Source organism: Gymnoscopelus microlampas (genome assembly GCF_963454915.1).
Source record: "Gymnoscopelus microlampas genome assembly, chromosome: 14".
Classification (NCBI taxonomy): Eukaryota; Metazoa; Chordata; class Actinopteri; order Myctophiformes; family Myctophidae; genus Gymnoscopelus; species Gymnoscopelus microlampas.
This window is the reverse complement of record NC_139951.1, coordinates 10,267,050-10,287,491: the sequence shown is the minus strand read 5'-3', so window position 1 is coordinate 10,287,491 and position 20,442 is coordinate 10,267,050. Positions and strand designations below refer to the sequence as shown.

General features: G+C 40.3%; 1 protein-coding gene across 3 annotated transcripts in view; it reads left to right on the top strand.

Moving 5' to 3' along the window:
- Positions 1-20,442, top strand: part of LOC311059889 (uncharacterized protein) — a 55,229-nt gene that overhangs the window by 11,536 nt on the left and 23,251 nt on the right. Inside the window, exons 2-12 of one of the 3 annotated variants that reach the window (XR_014602226.1) lie at positions 1,223-1,543; positions 6,773-6,796; positions 8,198-8,278; positions 8,555-8,614; positions 9,782-9,805; positions 10,497-10,559; positions 11,795-12,229; positions 14,013-14,462; positions 14,886-16,144; positions 17,109-17,150; positions 17,261-18,233. The exons of 1 other annotated variant lie outside the window; for it this stretch is intronic. The gene's annotated coding sequence lies outside the window, so the exon portion shown is untranslated. Of the gene's footprint in view, positions 1-1,222; positions 1,544-6,772; positions 6,797-8,197; positions 8,279-8,554; positions 8,615-9,781; positions 9,806-10,496; positions 10,560-11,794; positions 12,230-14,012; positions 14,463-14,885; positions 16,145-17,108; positions 17,151-17,260; positions 18,234-20,442 lie in introns of those variants that run through there. One more of the 3 variants, XR_014602225.1, reaches the window with a different exon arrangement.

Sequence of the window (20,442 nt, the reverse complement as noted above, 5' to 3'; positions counted from 1 at the left end):
GGTGTAAGTGAGGTAAGACAGGATTAATCAGGAACCGGAGGAGTGTCAGACACGTGTCAGACGAGGCTCCCAGAAGAAACACATCTCCCCCGTTCAGGCTCTCAGCGAGTTCAAGGCCATGGACTCCTTCTAAAAAGAGCATCACTAAAACGCAAGCAAAACAAAACACGATGATGATGATGACAACAAAAATTAAAAGAAGTTTGAAAACTCCATTTTTACTTTGTGTTAACCCGCCTCCATTTGCCCTGTGTGGGCTTGGTGACACCTCAGGAGGACTTGAGTACCTGCTAACTGCCACACTACGGCTCCCATGAACTCTAGACCTGATGGTCAATGGGCAGGCCAGCACATGCCCAACACTATTTATTTTACTTTCCCTTTTTACTACTGGCGGAGACCTGTGCTCCGAGGAGCACATTTTCTAGTTTTTGTTTGTTTTTAAGGAATAACAAAAATCACTTCTCCTCATTGGCACAGGACGCAATGTTATAAAAACATTGGAAACTAGAAAATGTGCTCCTCGGAGCACAGGTCTCCGCCAGTACTGTTCCTGATTAATCCTGTCTTACCTATTTATATTACATATTGTCACGTGTTACTTGACCAATGTTAGCTTGGCTGATGGAAGCTCACTTCAAAAAATATAAATGATTTTTTGAAGTGACACCTATTTATAGCTTTCTATTTCGTCATGCGTCTCGCTAGCCAATCAAAGCACACCCTTTCAACATATTGTCACGTGTCACGTGAAGCTTGACCAATGTTAGCTTGGCGGACACACGGAAGGACGGAGATACTCTCCACCTCTGGCGGAGACAATTACACATTCAGAATGTATTTGTAGAGGGGAATGTAAATTATATGCAGCTTTGGAGGGCATGAAGCCACTGAGATGAAGGTTGGGCAGGAGAGAGGAGTGTTTGTTTGGGAATGAGAAAGCTTTCATTCTACTATATCTTGTTACAATACCAACTGTACATAATGATTGGATGGATATGCTTTGTGTAAATATGTAGACACCTTGTTGCCTTTTTTTAATTCCCTCTATTCTCTCCCCTCCCCCTTCTTTCTCTTTCTGGAAACAATCAAAAACGAGCTTGCACAAAAATGAATTTCACCCACTGTTTTACACTAAACCTGTGATGTGACAATGAAGATGATTCTGATTTTGAACTGCTTTAACTGATTGAAATGATTTGCTTTCATTTTCTCCACACAGGCCAACAAGATGTGAAATATATACCACTGCAAGGAAGCCTTGAATTGCATATAGAAGGGGAACCCAACAAGTTTGTTGAACTCTTTATACCTTCCGAAGGAATATACCGTCCGGTTGCAAAGTGGGATTGGCGCTCGGCTGCTAAAGAGAAGGGCAACAAATATATAAATATATATATAAATCGTACAGAATTGAACAAAGAAACTGGAGTCATCACCATCAAAAATATGACCATAGAAGACAGTGGAGGATATTTAATAGTGTTAGATGGGACTACGGATCCCAGCAAGACTCAACAAGTTGTGGTCCAACCGGGGATCGGTAAGTATGAATTGGTACATTGTGTAATTAACTTCACTTACGTCTGTTAAGCACAGGTGCATAACAGAGCAGGCAGCCTAATCATTGTAATTTGGCTATGGGTTTAATCCTAGCTGAACTACCTGAGGAAAATGTGTACCTTATGTAAATGTTCTACTGCAGTCTGGAGACATCACCTCTAATTGAGGAGAGAACTCTGAACATGTTCTAGTAGAAACTCATACAATCCAAGAGGCAGGAAAAAGTTATGGTTAAAAAGCCTTTATTAATCAAATAGATAACTGTGACCATTAATCACGCACCAATGTTCAAACTATGGAGCAGGGTTTATTAGCATTGCTAAATTGCCAACATGCCAAAAAGCCAACATGAGAACCAGTTGTTTTCATCAGGGCATACTGTAATACTAATGGCAAACAGGTGAGGCCTGGCTTAGCCAGTGGATAGGCAAACTGGCAAATATTAATACTACTAAATATAATAAAAAAATATGTTTTGCTGTGGTCCGGCGTCCTCTGCAAACTGTCTTGATATGATAGTCCTGTTGCTCTGAAAGACTCATACAATCAGGTCTAAGTACATCCTATATAAAATACATCACAAGGGCAAGTAAGGCAGTAGGCTGCACAGTAATAGTGGTGTGACTGATAAAATTCCTCTGTGTGTGTCACAATGTGACATGTGAGCTTGTAGATCGGCTATTTTTGGTGAAGATGTAGCGGTAAAAAAAAAAGGAAAAGGAGAAGAAGAAAAAAAGGAGCTGACAAAGTATAGAGACCTGGAGGTTTAAGTGGTTAAAGGGATATTTCATTTTCAAAACAAATTCTAAGTCTACTCAGGCTTTTGTGAGCCCCCCAGACAGTTTTTAAGTTGCTTGATTCAGTATTTAGGTATTTGATATTAATTTGATCAGACACGCCCCCTTCCTATACAAACCCATTGTAACTTCAAACTCCATTTTTAACATGTTAGATTCATCAAAAACACCCGTCCTTGATTCTGGTCACTACTACTACTACTGCCCTCCTAATACGTGAGGGGGCCGTGTTTTTTCGATTACTTTTTTCATTTATTTTATTTATATTATTTATTGTATTTCATTTTTTTCATTTTCCCCAAAAATATTTAAAACTAGAAAAAGTGCTCCTCGGAGCACAAGTCTCCGCCAGGTCAGGTAGGTTATTATGGCCTCCCGGTGGCGCTATAATAGGCCAATGTGAAAAGGGTGCCATTTCTTCTTAGGCCTTTCACAGCAATCGGACACTGCATTCATGATTTGAGGCATTTTGTTCCAAAAATGTGGTTTGCTAAATTAGACCTGCTGGTGGAGCTATAACAGGCCAATGTGAAAAGGGGGGCATTTCTTCCTCAGCCTAGTGGGAATATGCGTACAAAAGTTCACGGAAATTGCACACTGCGTTCATGATTTGAGGAATTTTGTTCAAAACTGGTCAGACACTAACTTTGGAAGCCAATGTTAGGCAAGTAGGATGGAATATGTAATATCGGACACTTCCATCTTGATTACATGACTATAGAGATACTGTGTACCGATTTGTTTTTTGGACAGAATCTGAAGGAGTAAGAGCAAAACATTTGTTTTACAAAAGTCAGCCTCCTGGTGGCGCTCTAAAAGGCAGATGTGAAAAATGCAGGGCAAAGGTTTTTCTTTGGGCTTTAGGGAGTGTGCTTGCAAAGTTTCACGACGATCGGTGCAGTTATAGGTAAAATGTGAATCGGCCTGTTATAGCGCCACCATGAGGCTGATATGAAAGTTTTCAAGTGGCATTTCTTCCTGGGCCAAGTGGGAATCTACGTGGAAAACTTCACAGAAATTACATGCGGCATTCATGATGTGAGGCATTTTGGTCAAAACAAACCAATCCTGCAAACTTTGGAAGGCAATCTTAGCCAATCAGGATGGAATATGGGAAATCGGACAGATCCGTGTTAATCACATGACTGTAGAGATACTGTGTACCAATTTGCGTGTTGTTCGGACAAAATCTGTAGGAGTAATATCCAAAAATGTGTTTTGCAAAAGTCGGCCTCATGGTGGCGCTATGACAGGCTGATCTGAAAAATGTGGGGCAGAGGTTTTGCTGTGGCATCCAAGGAGTGTGTGTGTGCAGTTTCACAGCGACTGGGCCAACGGTGGCGGAGATTAGCTGCTCGCAGACAGAAGGACGGACGGACACACGAACACACAGACGTATTAGAAGGACAATATCAGTCACCAGAACCAAGGACGGGTGTTTCTGATTAATGGTTAACATGGTTAAAATAGAGTTTGAAGTTACAATGGGTTTGTATAGGAAGGGGGCGTGTCTGATTAAATGAATATCAAATATCTAAATACTGAATCAAGCAACTTAAAGTTGTACAGTGCAGATTTCAAAAAAACTATTTTTAGCAGCCTCTGCTGGTCATTACCGTCACTGCAGGCCGTTTGTTTATTACTGCGTTACCCAGAATTCCATTCGTTTTCACCGGAAGACGGAAGCGTTTCAAAAAGCGCTCTTTTAATTGTTTTATACGATCTGTGGATCGTTTCTCTTAGCCAGTGGAGCTTTAGTTACCGTGAGCTGTGTTTTCTTTTTCTGTTTTTTTTTTCGTTCTTCAAATCATACAATCTGTTAAAATCAGCGTGAGTTTCCTTTTTGTTATTAGCGCGGTAGTTCCTGGCCAAACAGGAAACCGGTGCAGTAGTTCCTGGCCAAACAGGAAATCGGTGCATTTCCGCTTCCATTTTCCGGCCAGATGACGTCATTTTCGCGGGACAGTCAACCCCGACCACGTTCAATAGAAAATATATAAATAAAAGGCTTTCGGGGGTGAAATTCATGGAGTGGGTGTTGTGAAACATTTGCCACTCACAAAAGATATACAATTTAACTTTAGTTTTATTGAAAAAGTTACCTAGCATTACTTTAAAGGGGCTACACCATGAATTATTATTTTTTTAATATTATTATTTTTGGGCTCCCCGGTGTCACAAAAAAATTGTTTAACACATGTCATTCATCTTCATTTCATGGATTTTCTGAATGGGCGTGTCTAAACAGGCCATTTCACATTTTCCCCATGCCTACGTCACCATGGGGAGCTCATTTTAATAGTCCCAACCCCTCATTTTCAGTTTCCACCTCCATATTCGAATATAATTCGAATGTGAAAAAGATGAATAACATTCGAATGCTAAAATTGCCATTCGAATGTAGTTTTTACATTTTAATTTTAAATGTTTTAAATGTATTTTTATTTCCTGACCTGCTACCAATTTGAAAACAAATGCTTTCATCATGTCATGCATGATCAACAATAAAGTTTGAGTGCATGCACTGCGCACAGAAAGTTAGCACACAGAAAACCACCCAATGTGTCTGTGTTGTAGCACCGCGCGCCTGTGTGTGTGTGTGTGTGTGTGTGTGTGTGTGTGTGTGTGTGTGTGTCTGGTCACAGCACGTTGGTTCAGCGCAGAGGACTCAGAAGACTCCTCTCTTCCTTAAAGTTTCCCCCATAAACGTCACTTGAAAGTTTTAGACGTTTTAGAAACTTAAAAAATTATGACAACAGTGAAAGTTTTGATGTAACATTACATTAAGGTAGAGGAAACTCAGCTAATCAGCTCAGATCTGATTCTCATACATCTGTCACACTAGCACAGCTGTTCTTCCTTCAACAACATGCAGAAAGTTGAGCTGTAGTGTAGCTCCGCCCCCGCCAATCTGCAAGACCACAACGCTTGGCTGATGCAACGCGGTGTGGGCTTGTAGCTCAGCTGTGTTCTCTGCCCAACACCGAGGGGATGTTCGACTCTAATGAGGGCGGGGAAAAGTGGTGAGGAGGGCGGGGGGAGGTGATGACAGACAAACCTCCTCAATAGGGCCCCTCTGCCCAAAGGAGGACGTTTTGGTATTGCAGCTGAAAAGGCTTGGAATGACAGACAGATAGATTATGAAAAATATCTGGGTGTTTTTTTAGGGTTAAACCTGTATAAAACGTATTAAGGGCGAATATTTATATAAAATACATATATTTTTTAAGTCATGATGTAGTCCCTTTAAAAACTGTAGACGATAAAATGACCCAAATCCTTTTTTTAAAGTGAAATATCCGTTTAATAGAGTTAAAATATTTTTTGAATATGACAATTGATCCTGAATTGTCAATGTAACAGCCATACCACAATAATATGCAATTATAAGACAGGTTTTCCCTTTTCCTTTAAACCCACATTTACGGTAGACAAGCATAGTTAGGTGAAAAGCAAAAACCGAGAGGGACACCTCTATTGTGAATAATATGAAAATGGTCAACTGCAACAAAAACTCAGTTGAAGCCATATCGACTCCTCTTTGTCAGATATGAAGTGTTGTGGAGAGCATTTCTTGTGGAGAGAGGTTATCATGATGAGATGACATTTGTGTTTTTCTTGGGACAGTGGTAGTCTCAGTAAAAGCAAACTTTCCTATATGTTCTGAGCAAAGCAAGAGGAAGGTCAAGTTTGTTCTACCGAAAGTTTCCACCATGGTCAGCTTTTCATTCACATGGCTAACCCTTATTTCACAATTGTCAAGTGGATAACTCCTAAAAAGACATGAAACTATCATTACACTTGGGAACAACTGAATCCATTCTCTTTGGGTCTAAATATAACCACGGCAAGGCCGACGGCTTCACAATCAAAGTGAATAAACATAAGCCCAAAACTGGCATTACAGCAATAAAACAGAACTCTAAAATAGTGTGAAGTGAGCTGTTACAGTTCACTACCATTATCTCATTATCTGAGAAGTCTCCTCATGTAACTAGCTCAGAAGACACCACACAGTGCTTGGTCTCTGTTCAGGCAGGTACCCCGTTTATCATCATCAACTGATGAGGACAAGACAACATGTGGTCAATTACTGCACCATCACATGTGCAGAAGTTTAGTTCAACCAGAAGAGGGCGCTGTTGTTTAACAAAGTATTACCAAGGACAGAACAAAGAAAATATTTAAATAGTACAAAGATCTAAACAATGCATTCTGTTTTCCATTAGGCGTATTTTGTTGAGTTTCATATCAAAGGAAATACATGTTAAATCACTCTTGTTACACTCACATGACAAGACCAATAGAAATATATGACATACAGTAATTGAGCTTGAAGCTGGTATTGATTTCCTAACTTGACTATAACGACGTGAAACAAAACTGACTTACTTTTGTTCTCTACTCCGCAGCCACACCAAGGAACGAAGATGAAGGTACTAATGGTGTTGTGGATAACATTTCTTGTGGAGAGTGATTATCATGATGATATGAATTTTTTGGTAGTCTCAGTAAAAGCCAACTTTAAGGAGAGGGGCCCTGTCCTTTATGTTCAGAGCAAAGCAAGAGGAAGGTCAAGTTTGTTCCACCATGGTCAGCTTTTCATTCACATGGCTAACCCTTATTTCACAATTGTCAAAGTGGATAACTCTTAAAAAGATATGAAACTATCATTGCACTTGGGAACAACTGAATCCATTCTCTTTGGGTCTAAATTTTACCTCGGCAAGGCCGACGGCTTCACAATCAAAGTGGGTGACAATGTTACCACAAGAAAAGTCAAAGTACTTCAAAAAACGTCAATGAAGTCCACAATCACAACACCAGAGGAAGCTCTACTGATCACGTCCAACCCAGATTTGGCACTAACAAGGGGTTGAATTAGTTCTCCTGCTCTGCCACAAAAACGTGGAATGCCCTACCAAAAGCTGTGAAGGAGTGAGAAACCATACTCTCCTTCAAAAATGCTCTAAAAGAGTACCTATAGTACAGGTGGCTGCAATTCGAAACGGGCCCCTGTAAAAGCCAAATCTTAAAGGGGCTACACCATGAATTTAAAAAATATATATTATATATAAATATTGCCCCCTAATACGTTTTAAACGGGTTGTAAGCCTAAAAAACATCCAGATATTTTTTCTCACAATCTGACTGTCTGTCATTCCAAGCTTTTTCAGCTGCAATACCAAAACGTCCTATTGGGCAGGGGGGAGCTACTGAGCAATTCTGTCTGGCCATCATCAATGCAAAATCAGGGCAAGTGACATCACTTGCCCTGCCATTCTGAAATGGCCTGTTCAGACACGCCCATTCAGGAAATCCATGAAATGAGCATGAATGACTGAATGTTAAAAAAAAAAAAAATTTTGGGTACAAGAGACACTGGGGAGCCCAAAAAATACTAAAAACCTAAAAAAAAATGAAATTCATGGTGTAGCCCCTTTAAGATGGTCTGTCTAAATTGTGTCTGCTGTCTGGAGCTAATCTGGCAAACTGCTGGACCGATCACCTTGTGCACACAATCCGACAATGCTTTGTTCAAATAATTATGTTCTATATAATTTAATTTGGGCTTTCATAGCCAAGCTGTCTATAAGGAAGTGAATGGCTGGATGATGAAAAGTTAGTCTTGGGGATAAAGTTGAATTATTGGTTGGGATTAGGGCCGACTGCACTGCACCAAGGAACAAAAATGAAGGTACTAATGGTCCCAAAACTCCCAATGATTTCTATCTCATGATTATTTATCTATAAAGTGAATTCAAGACATGCTACAGATACTGTAGATTAAACTGACCCAGTAACAACAAATGCTATTTTTGTCTTTTTATTTTAAGGAAATGCACCTGTGATTGTTGGAGGAATTATTGGGGCTCTTATCCTTGCAGTCTGTTTGGTGCTGGGTGTGAAATATCGTGGTAAGTTTCTCTACTGATTTTAAATTACACATAACATAAAATATTCTTGCAAAGTTACTGCTCAGCAGCTACATGAAATTTAGCAAATATTGAATGCTTTAATATTTAGTTTGTTCTGTTATGCGTTTAATATGCGTGTGTGTGTGTGTGTGTGTGTGTGTGTGTGTGTGTGTGTGTGCGTGCGTGCGTGCGCGCGCGTGCGTGCGCACACAGGTGCATCCAAACAAGCCAACAGTTGTAACCTCATATCACTGTTATGTTTGAATTTCATAACAGATCATATAAAGCATAGATTGTCTTCATGTGGCTCTAAACCTGTGGTTGATCCTGAATCTGGTGAGTTTGAGAACTTTATTTGAGCAGTGACTCAGTGGCTAGCCATCTGTAAGAGGGTTGATGTATTTCTCTGTGTGTGTTTTTTCCAGAGCTAATCTAACAAACCACATGGCCAATTAGTTTAACCAGACTATCAACATCAGGGACCAGTTTCTAAGCAGATGTGATTTTCATAATGTTTGTTAATGTTCATCATGGAGAACACCTGGCCTGCCCACCGAGATATGTTGTTGTCCCGATCGTACAAAGGAACAGGCAAAGTCTGTTCTCTGGGGTACGTTGTATTATTGATATAATCCAGACCCACACTATCAAATTTAAATGTCAACAGTGTCTGAAAACCAATTAGTTCCACATCATTGAAAAAATAACAACAGCATTTGAGTAGAACTCCTGCCCAACTAGTGGTGTGGTAGGGTTGGTCGTGTCCAGTTAAGAGTGTCAAATTGGGATGCAGGGTGGTAGATGTGTTTCCTAAGTTCACACAACAAGCTGCCATGTAGCAGGTGGCACAGGCATAGACAGTAGTAAGAGAGAGAGAGTAATGAAAGAGGCTGATGTATACAGATACATAATAAATGAGAATGTCTAGGCATTTACGACCAATTTACTGACCATGAGAGGCTTGATGAACATAAGCCCAAAACTGGCATTACAGCAATAAAACAGAACTCTAAAATAGTGTGAAGTGACCTGTTACAGTTCACTAGCATTATCTGAGTTGTCTCCTCATGTAACTAGCTCAGAAGACACCACACAGTGCTTGGTCTCTGTTCAGGCAGGTACCCCGTTTATCATCATCAACTGATGAGGACAAGACAACATGTGGTCAATTACTGCAACGTCACATGAGCAGATTTGACCACAGGGAAGTCTAGTTCAACCAGAAGAGGGTGCTGTTGTTTAACAAAGTATTACCAAGGATAGAACAAGGAACGTATTTAAATAATACAAAGATCTAAACAATGTCCATTAGGTGTATTTTGATGAGTTTCATATCAAAGGAAATACATGTTAAATCACTCTTGTTACACTCACATGACAAGACCAATAGAAATATGTGACATGTAATGATACAGTAAATGAGCTTGAAGCTGGTGTTGATTTCCTAACTTGACTGTAACGATGTGAAACAAAACTGACTTACTTTTGTTCTCTACTCCGCAGCCACACCAAGGGACGAAGATGAAGGTACTAATGGTCCCAAAACTCCCAGTGATTTCTATCTCATGATGATTTATCTATAAAATGATTTTTATTTTATAAAATATGCAGCACGTATGCAGAGAATTCAAGGCATGCTTAGGGAGGCTGGCCCTGTGCTCAGACCTCCACATAGTAGAGTAGAGGCTGGTCTGCTAAAAGGACATTTCTCCATGAGGAACAATAATATTAAGTCTGTCTCCCTTTTTAAATTGCAGTTGTATTTCTGGTGGACACAGAACTCATAATTAGTAGGGGTGTAACGATTTTAACAGCGATACGATACGCATCACGATACATGGTTGACGATATAATACATGGACGATATTGGTTCATTCATGGCGATACGATACGATTCAATGATTTAAAATTGATACAGTAACTATTTAGCAACAAAAAAAATCTGCGTGAAACATGTGGATAGTGCAGGTTTTTGAAGGGGAAAATTAATTATTATGGATATTAATAAGTAAACACAGTGATTCTCTGGCTAATATATGGACATTGTATTTGAACACATATTATGGACAAACCCGCACCTTGACATGAACACAGAGATTACACACATTTATCGATAAACCAAGTGTAGTGATATGTAATGGAAAAGTAATGCAGTTACTATATCGTTACACCTCTAATAATTAGCATCATAAGAGAACTGCTTCACATTTGTTCACAGACGTGCCTCTACGAGGGCAGGAAGAATCAACACCAGCAGAGAACAACCTTGATTCAGCAGATGGTATGTCTGTTTGTTCAAGCCAGAATTTTTAATTTTTGTTTTTTAGAATACCTCATTCTTTGAATTTGTCTTATTTTCACTCGCTCCCCCCTCCCTCCATGCGTGTGTGTCTGTGCATGTGTGTGCAGATCTAATCTCATAAACCGCTGGACAACACCAAATCTTTTGTGTACACTGCCATGGTGGTGCTATAGCTCACTTTATGTTTTTTTCCTATAGGTCAGGGCATAGCAGTGGTAGCCATTGTGTGGTGCCACAGATATAAAACCCATTTGGGGTGGAGCCTGGAGTCAGCAAAACCAGCTAACTCCGGTGGACTTCGCTGGTTTAGCAGAAAGTTTGAGGATCCAATGGAGTTAGCTGGTTTAGTCAGAAGCGCTTTTTAATGCTTTTCATTGGTTCAATATTTGTTTTAACGTAAAGGGTGTTCAATGGCCCTGATTTATGGAAAAAAATGCAAAAGCGTCAAAATGGAGTTAGCTGGTTTCTGCCGGACAGCAACGATATGATATACTATCTCTAATAAACACTGTACATTTTTTTTGCGGTTTTCAAATATTCTTTGACACAGAATTAATATGTGTATTCACCAGGAGCCTGGATGGCTTGGTTCCAGGCTTAGAATTATTTATGTAAATATTTCTAAATCTCTGTTATGCCCTTTAACGGTGGTCCTCAAAGTGGGGTCCGGGGACCCCCAGGGGTCCTTGGGAGGGTACCAAGGGGTCCCTAGCAAAAGTAGTAAATATAGCGTCACAATCATTTTAACCACTTTATACATTTATACGTTAGCTATTCAAAAATAGCAGATGTACAAGCTTACAGCGCGTCACTTTGTGCCACGCTGCAAGCTTGTGCATCTGCTATTTTCACCATTTCGTTTAACATAACTCTTCTCTTCTGGGGTCCCTGGCACAAAACCTTTCAGATGGGGGTCCATGACCAAATACATATGAATTTGGGGGTCCTTGACATGAAAAAGTTTGAGAACCCCTATAACTCTTGAACCATAGATTGTACAATGACATTTACATATTACATATATACATGCCTTTTTTTTTTTTTACAAATTGCCTCAAAATATGAATACATTTTTATTCTATGTTTGTTTAGTTGATAACCATTGTATAATTGTAATATTACACATGTAGGGTGGTGTGCTTTATCATAATTATTGTCTTCAGTGATGTTTACGGATCTGTTCCCTTTCTCTCTTCTCCATGTTTTCCATTCAGTCATGGATCTCATAGACGCCATCGTGTCCAAGGCAACTGAGGTCAAGGCCAACAAGGCACAGTGTCAGCGTCTGGCCAAGCGTGTGAAAGGACTGGAGGAACTGGTGCTGACAATCAAGCAAAAAAGAGCTAGCCAGAACTATGCTGTTTTGAAGAATGCCCTCTGTGAACTCAAGACCACACTAGAGGATGCTGCTAAGGTTGTTGAAAAATACGCCTCTGATAGTTTCCACGAGCATTTGTGGAAGGACTACAAACACAGAGATGACTTTAAGAGTTTGAACGACCATCTCAACGACGCATTCCAGAAGCTGTCCCTGAATGTGCAGGTTGACCCCAATCTACAAACGAAAGTACTCGATCTGTTCAACAGAGATGCTCAACGGGAAGAGGATGAAAAAGACAGGAAGGAGGATCATGGCGAGCTGCAGAAAAGTGAGAAGGGGGGCCTTGTTATCTCAAGTTGGCAACAGTCAACAGGGACTAGTTAATGTCTTGGTTAGACCCCATGTAATCCACGGAAACTGACGTAACCATAGCAAAAAAAGTGACATGGTGCTGCCAGTTTAAAAATACATGAGAAGTTAAAGGGGTTCTAGACAACTTCAGAGAACATAAAAAGTAAAAAAAAACTGTTGTCAAATAGTTAGTACCGTTGACTGAGAACCCCTTCAGCCAGTCAGCAGTTCGTTCCCCTTCAGCCAATCAGCAGCTAATTTCCCCCACCCCCAGTCAATATGACGGGGGGTGGGGAATGAAGGGGCTATGCCGAAATACATACGTGTCACTGCCCGCCCCTGCCGGTTCTCAGAATTTTTATTTTTCAATAGGCTCTGTCATGATTAATTGACCACATATATGAAGTTAAACAACAAAATTCGATCCAAACGATATCTTAACACATTATGTGCCAGAGGTTTATTAAAATAGGGTACGTTCAGTGCCTGCATATCTTCCATCCACTGAAGTTGATATGTTTCCTGCTGTAGAAGCCCCGACGCAGAAGTGCATGTTAACAAAGCATGCGTGCGAGACGACGGAGGGTCCCGACTCCCGACTAACGCCTGGAACAATAATATTTCTAACGCGATCCTCCATTGCAGAGTGATCGCCGATCGAAAACGGCTCACTTCCACCACGTTAAAAAGAAATGGAGATATTAAGCTTTTAGTCAAGGAGTTAACATTGGCGCAGCCGAACAGAAGGATTTTTGACATGGATCCACATCCGGCCTCGTCCGGCACACGACGCATGGATTCTCAAAAACGGTCCGGACCGTTTATGGCACTCAATGTGTTAAAAGTAAATTCCGTGCCTCAAAAAAGAAGTTTGAGAGCGTTTTAAAGTTTTAAAACCGAAACCAAAAACAGCGGACATGAAAACATGGCCGTCCGTTCCATTCGGTTTCACTCGAACTCGCCACCTGATTGGCCAACCTTCGCTGGGTTGCAGGGCCGGCCGCTGCTATAAGCAATATAAGCACTCGCTTAGGGCCACAACCACTAGGGGGGCCAAAACTTTCATATTGTAATTATGTCATGTATCTCCTATCCAACAACTAGCGTTATTATTTTAGTATGCAACAAAAAATGACATAGTGATTTTATAATGGGGGTGTTTGGGGGGGGCCACCCAAAAAAATCTTGCTTAGGGCCACGGAAATCCTAGGGCCGGCCCTAGGTGTGCACACGGACGCGCACGGACACGCACACACGCACATGCACTTCATTTCATTTACGTCCCGGATACCCGGATGTCAAAGGACTGTGTTGCAATGCAGGAAAACACTAGCCTGGCTCCAGCCCGTGAATCGCTAGCCACGCCCATTAGAAAAATATGTTCAGGCGATTCTGGTCTGGTGACGCTCTCATAGGAGGTCTCAGCCTCGGTTGAAAATCTGTACGACGAATCGGGACCGGGATAATCCAGTATGAACCAATCGCCAAAGAGTCTTTGAAAAGCATCATTATATAGTGGCTGATAGAGGGGAAAAAATGCAAAATGTATATATATATAAATATTAAAAAAAAATAGGCTTCAAGTTACCTAGAATCCCTTTAATGACAGTAAAACACACCCTCTTGCGTAATAATGTTTAAGTTACCAACTTCAAAGTCAGTTGCCACTTTTCATTCAATATGATGAGAAAAGCATGTATGTAAGCATCTATTGCATTTCAACCTGTCTGTCCTCCTTTCTCCCTTCTCTCATGTGTCAGTCATGGAGCTCATAGACCCCATCATGTCCATAGCAACTTCACTCTGCTCTCACTGTGAGGAGGTCATGGGCAACAAGAGCCAGTGCCAGTGTCTGGGCCGGCGTGTGAAAGGACTGGAGGACCTGGTGGGGGAAATCAAGAAAAAAGGAGCTGGTCAGAACTCTGATGATGTGGAGGAGGCCCTACGTGATCTTAAGAAAACACTGGAATCTGCTACAGAGGTTGTCAATAAATACACCTCTGTTAGTTTCCACAAGCATGTGTTTAATGACTACAAAGACAATACTGAGTTTAGGAGTTTGAACAGCAGTCTCTTCGAAGCATTCAAAGTGCTTTCCAAGGCTCTGCAAGTTGACCACAATCATAAACTATACAAGCTATTCAACGAAGTTTCTCGACATGCAGAGGATGAAGCAGACAGGATGAAGGATCACACAGACCAGAGGAAAAGTGAGAGGCGGAGTCTACTAAAGTTTAAGAATACATGTGACAACATAGCAAAACGAAATGAAAAAATATTGAATTCAGCAGATATCTTATTTACAAGATTGAACTAACAATGGAGTTTTGTCTTTCTACGTGTAGGATTTATTCAGTTTGGGAAATCACAATCACAATCAGCATTAGCTCAATATGGCTGGTTGTCTCAACAGGGACAAGAAATGGTCTCAGTCAGACCACATGCTTATACAGTCTATTAAAGATACCAAATACATATTTTTATAATTTTGAGAGGAAATGGCCCCACAATATTAACACATTACACATTATGAATATACCTGTATGTTTTATTTAGATGTTAACCATTGTACTGTTGTGCCATTGCATTTCACCTTATATGTCCCTCTTTCCCCGATCTCTCATGTTTTTCAGTCAACGATCTTATAGATGCCATCTCGAAAATCAAAGAAACAACACTTTCCCATCTCTGTAAGGATGCCAGGTTCAACAAGGATCGACGCAAGTGTCTGGTCGGGCATGACGAAAAGCTGAAGAACCGGGTGGAGACGATCAAGAAAAAAGGACCTGGTCAGAACTCTGCCGAAGTGGAGAAGGCCCTCCATGAGGTCAATGCCACACTGACGTCTGCTGAAACAACTGCGTTTGTTGAAAAATACAACCCTGATAGTAAATTCAAGCACTACGGGAAAGAGTATGAACATTTAAACGACAATCTCAGCAACGCATTAAATAGGCTTTCCTGTGCACACAGGGAGGAGGATCACGAGTAGCTGCAGATTAGTGAGGGGGGGGGGGGGGGTCATCTCATCTTTTGTGTATTAAGACATTTATGCGAGAATTGTATCATGAGGGGCACCTGGGATGTAAGTTGTATTTCTCTTTTGCTCATGAGAATGTGATTTGTTCAATAATATCCTGCATGAGTTCAGTCACTTATAGTTGAACATAAATTTGGAACATTGTTGTAAATGACCCAAACCCAAAAGACCAAAATATCTAACCTGAAACCCTGTAGACTACTTTAAGCTGAAAATATGGACTTGTTCACTGCAGTTACACTTGTAGCAAAAACCATTGTGCATTTGTATTTGAACAAACAGTTGGACAGTCACAGAGATGAAAAGAGAGAGTTAATGAGATTATTCTACAGTGTTATCATATCGATGCTGTGCAAGGACAGATGGATGTACTGTACGTTTTGGAGAGTGCAGTAGTGAGCTTCAGTGGTGCACTGTGCTGGCTGCATTGAACCCAGAGACCAAAGTCAACGGATAGATGTTCTGAGATTAGCTGGCATTGAAATGGTTGAATCGGTTGTGACTCATGAGTTCCTGGGCAAGAAGATGGCGGAGAGTCGGAGACCTTAATAACCAACCACAGATGGAGAATGGACAATAGCCAACATTCTCAGTATATTCCTCTGTGCTCACTGTCATCACAGCTTATGCCCTTGCACTAACTTTAGGGGTATCTTCCTCAATGTGTGAAAACTCGTTTTTAAAACTATTTCTTTCCTAACATTGGTGCAGTATGTTGCACAAACGAAAGTCTCACGCTCAACTGAAAAGGATCTTACTCACAAAGGACATTCTGATGAGAAGATTTAACACTCAGAAACACTGCCTTCTACATTACTGAGACAGAGGGAGAACAAGATAGTTTCAATCAAGGTAAATTCAGATACAAAATAACATTTATTCACACAAATAAAGTTACACGTTACAGCTTTAAGTATCATGTCCTACCTGGGATTCAAACCCCGGTCTCTTGCATGAGAGAAAACTTCTATCACTCTTGATGACAGAATCCCCGCTTGGCATGGGGATTTATTACACTTGTGAGCTTCAGGCAGTAGTCTACTACATGTGAACAAGTAGGTCTACTCGACACCAAGATAATGTAAAAAAGGAAAGGACATAAACAAATGTCTTGGTCCAGCAATTCGAGTTTACAGATTAGTAGAACAGAGAGGCAAACTGGAGCTGGAAGTTTGATGGAATGCATTGAAGTCAATGAGAGCCAGGTGGACAAGAGTAGGCTATGAACACTATCTATGAATGATTGCAATCTTTGTAAAACAATTTGTTCAGGTTTCAATGTGCTCACTAAATATTTCTATTGAGGTATCTAAAGAACACTTATGGGCCCTATTTTGGGCGGCGCCTTGCCCATTATCCCTAAACTTATTTGCCATGTTTTACTATTTTGAAAATCATTTTCAAATAGTTCAACTAACCGATCTACATCAACGTTGTGAGCTTGTAGATTGGCTATTTGAACTATTTGAAAATGATTTTCAAAATAGTAAAACAAAAAAGAAGTTTAGGGATAATGGGGAAGGCGGCACCCAAAATAGGGCCCTCAGTATGTTTCTGACTGGGAGTATGGGCTGTCATCGCAACACTGTCACACGTTGACAGGTTCACTAATTGACTAATAATTTGTCAATTAGTGAACCTGGAGACATTTTTTGTCTCCAGTCTCATGATGACAGCCCATACTGCCCTGCATGCCTGAAACACTGTGCTCTTTAGATACCTCAGTAAAATGTAGTGTGCAGTTTTGTGTACATCGGAAAAACAAGAGATCATAAAATCTTCTTTTATTTTCAGTGAATGTCTGCTCTGTATTTAGGTTCCCTGTGGGAAATTGCAACCCATAACAAACCCCTTGACGGTGTGTCCTGAAAACAGTGGTTAACGCGAACTGTACCTCTCTTGCACACTTTACAATTACGCAATTGTACCTGATTGCTTCATTTATTATAACCATTTCTCTCATAACAGATTACACAGATGCAGAGATCTATAAGAAGGTGTGTGAGGACATTCAAGTACTAGAACCACTACCCGAGGACTGCCCTGAACAGCTAGGAGAACAGATCAATGACATCGTGCATAGGACACCTTCAAAGGCCAACCGCTAGAGGTAATTCTTTTTTTGGTCCCAGGTTGAGTGTTACCCTAGGGAAGGCAGATACTGCACAACAGATGTGAAAGGAAGGAGGGTTGAAACCATAGACATATAAAGGTAGACGCCTCCTTCGGCTCTGAGGCATTGGTATCTCGGGCGCCATTTTAGCGTAGGCAAGCTTCCGCGTGTGTCACAGAAGGGGGGCGTTCGGTAGGCCAATCAGAGCCAGGTTGGGGCGGGTCTTTTTGTAACCCAGCTCTTAACCCTTTAAAAGGCAGCAGCTGCGCAACATCTAGTTAGTTAAATACTAAATTATCTGACCTGATGTACATGGACCGATTTTTGTTTTCCTTTTAAATCTATTTTGATTTAAACTGTTAGGGATTTTCAGTTGGACTGGTTACTGTAGTCAGTCTGTTGTGTTCTGTCCAGTGCAGTGCATGCATGCATACTTGTAAAAAGAGAGTCTCTGTCTCAATGTATGAGTGAGCAGACACAATTGGAACTGGAATGCAATGAAATTGAAGCTTATGAATGGATCCTAGTGGGCTTTGTTGTCCAGAATGGATACCATTGGCATTCCAACCTGAAAATGTATTTTCTTTTTCTAAAGAGCTGGAGAGATGGGAGACCTCTGTTACTGAACAAACAGTAGCAATGATTGCTCTATATTATTGGGCCTTGCCTGAAATTCCAGGCCTGGTACTATATTTTATTATTTCATCTTTATTACCATTATAATATACCGCTCTGTGACTTTGGAATTATATGCTTTTGGTATTATTTTATCTTTACTACCATTATGCTATACTGCTCTGTGACTTTGGAATTGTATGCTTTTGGTATTATTTTTTATCATTATTACCATTATGATATACTGCTCTGTGACTTTGGAATGATATGCTTTTGGCTGTCTTGGAGTATTTGTGTTATATGTTTTGCTTTCAGTGCCATTAAAATATGGAACACAGACATTTCATTTGTAGTTGCTGTTTTTGTCAGAGAAATTCTGCAATGTGGCCAGCAAATTGCATGTAGTCTGTCAGTGAATGGAGACAAAAAGATGTTGTGACTATTACTGTTACTTGAAAGTATTTTGGTATGAAAATATGCAATTTAGATGTAACCAAATATAGGCCTATCCATAACTCCATGTCTTGCATTTGTGACAAACTTAACCGCTTGAAAATTGGTTGAAAATTCAGGGAGTTTTGATGATATTAATTGTGGAGAGACCGTCTGCTTCAATGGACATAAATGCATTAGAACAGTGGTTTTCAACCTTTTTCATATCAAAGTCCATTATTTATTTGGCATTTGAGCCACGGAACATCGTTTGATGAGCTTTAGCCTCTCACACCCAAAACTTAGAATATGTTATCGTTCGATAAGATGCTGTCAAAATAACAATTCTTTACGTTCTCTAATTGTGTACCTGTATAGTAAGTAATGCAGATGTTTAACAATTTGACTCTTGAGAGTGTGAAATGTTATACTCAAGATTTAAAGATCTATAAGGGTCCATTTGGTTATCAACTCTCCATCTCCATTTAGCTGGGGACCACCTGGAACCCCCTCAAGGAGCCTCTACGTATCCCAGAAGAGAAAATACAGGCAGTATGAATAGAAAAGGTGGATTCAACAGACCACTGGACTTCATTGCTTGAACGGAGGAATGAGTCGCATAATACTTCAGAAATAAACCTTTGATAGCTTCTCCTCCTCATGAAAGTGTTTGGTTTTGTGCTATTTTTTTCCACTGGTTGAGAACCATTGCACTGACAAGTCCCGGAAAAGACGCACTGTGATTGGCCAGTACTCAACGCGCTGTGATAGGTTTCTATATCTATGGTTGAAACTGGGTGTGACTAACCCCAGGGATGATCTGATCAAGTGTGATAAAACACCAATACTCCTAGATATTCAACCATGCGCACTTCAAGAAGTTGACAAGCTGACATAGACCTGAAGGCTGTGGGATTTCCTTTTCAAAATGTTGTTTCACAGAATAACACCATATTTTGCAGTAAAACTATGTTCTGAATTCATATTTTTTCTTCAATCAAAAATCTTGCAGTTTGATAACTGAAGCAATTATATACTATGCATGATAATGTAGCATGGCAGATCTACACAGTTGTAGGAATACTTGTCCCCAAATATTCTGGAATACAGCTGCTTCCAATAATTAATTAGGCTACATTGCACAAAAGTAGGTCAAATCAATTAAGCCTGTGTCACTCCTCCAGCACACGTCGGGACTGGGAAATTAATTGACAGTTGATAACAATACGATATTATTAGTATTATTTCCCCCAAATTATCATCAACATTGACCATCATCTTCAGTTTAAAAGTACATAAACAAGTGGAGTAAGTTCTCACTATAAACCACATTGTTTCAGAGGACATATAGACACACTGGGGCGGCAGTGGCTCAGAGTCCCCAGAGTTAGTGTCGAAGTGTCCTTGAGCAAGACGCTGAACCCCTAATTGCTCCCGATGAGCAGGTTGGTGCCTTGCATGGTTTCCTCTGCCATCGGTGTATGTGTGTGTGAATGGGTGAATGTACTGTAATGCACAGTCTATGTAAAGCCCTTTGGATAAAAGCGCTATATAAATGCACCATTTACCATTTAATAACAAATATGATATAAATATGACCCCTAAAGATGAATGCCACTAATGTCATAGTCATATTAATGTCATCTGGACTTAACCAACCAAGTGTAACCTAGTTATTAACAACAACTTTAACAAAATATCTATAAGCCAGAGAGGGTCACTTGTAAAAAAAAACAAAAAAACATTGGCTTTGATGCTATCTTAGAATAGATGTAGACCTATTTGACAGTGCAACATAATTGCCTTGACATTAACAAGCGTCAACGAGCATCAGCTGGACACAGACACACACACCTCCCCTCTGCAGTGCTCTAAAGTGACTGCAGTCTCATTTATCTCCAAAAGCCCTTGATGGAATATGATTAAGGATTACTGTGATTATGTTGAACTCACATTTCATATCGCACACACCATAGATGTAACTTTCACT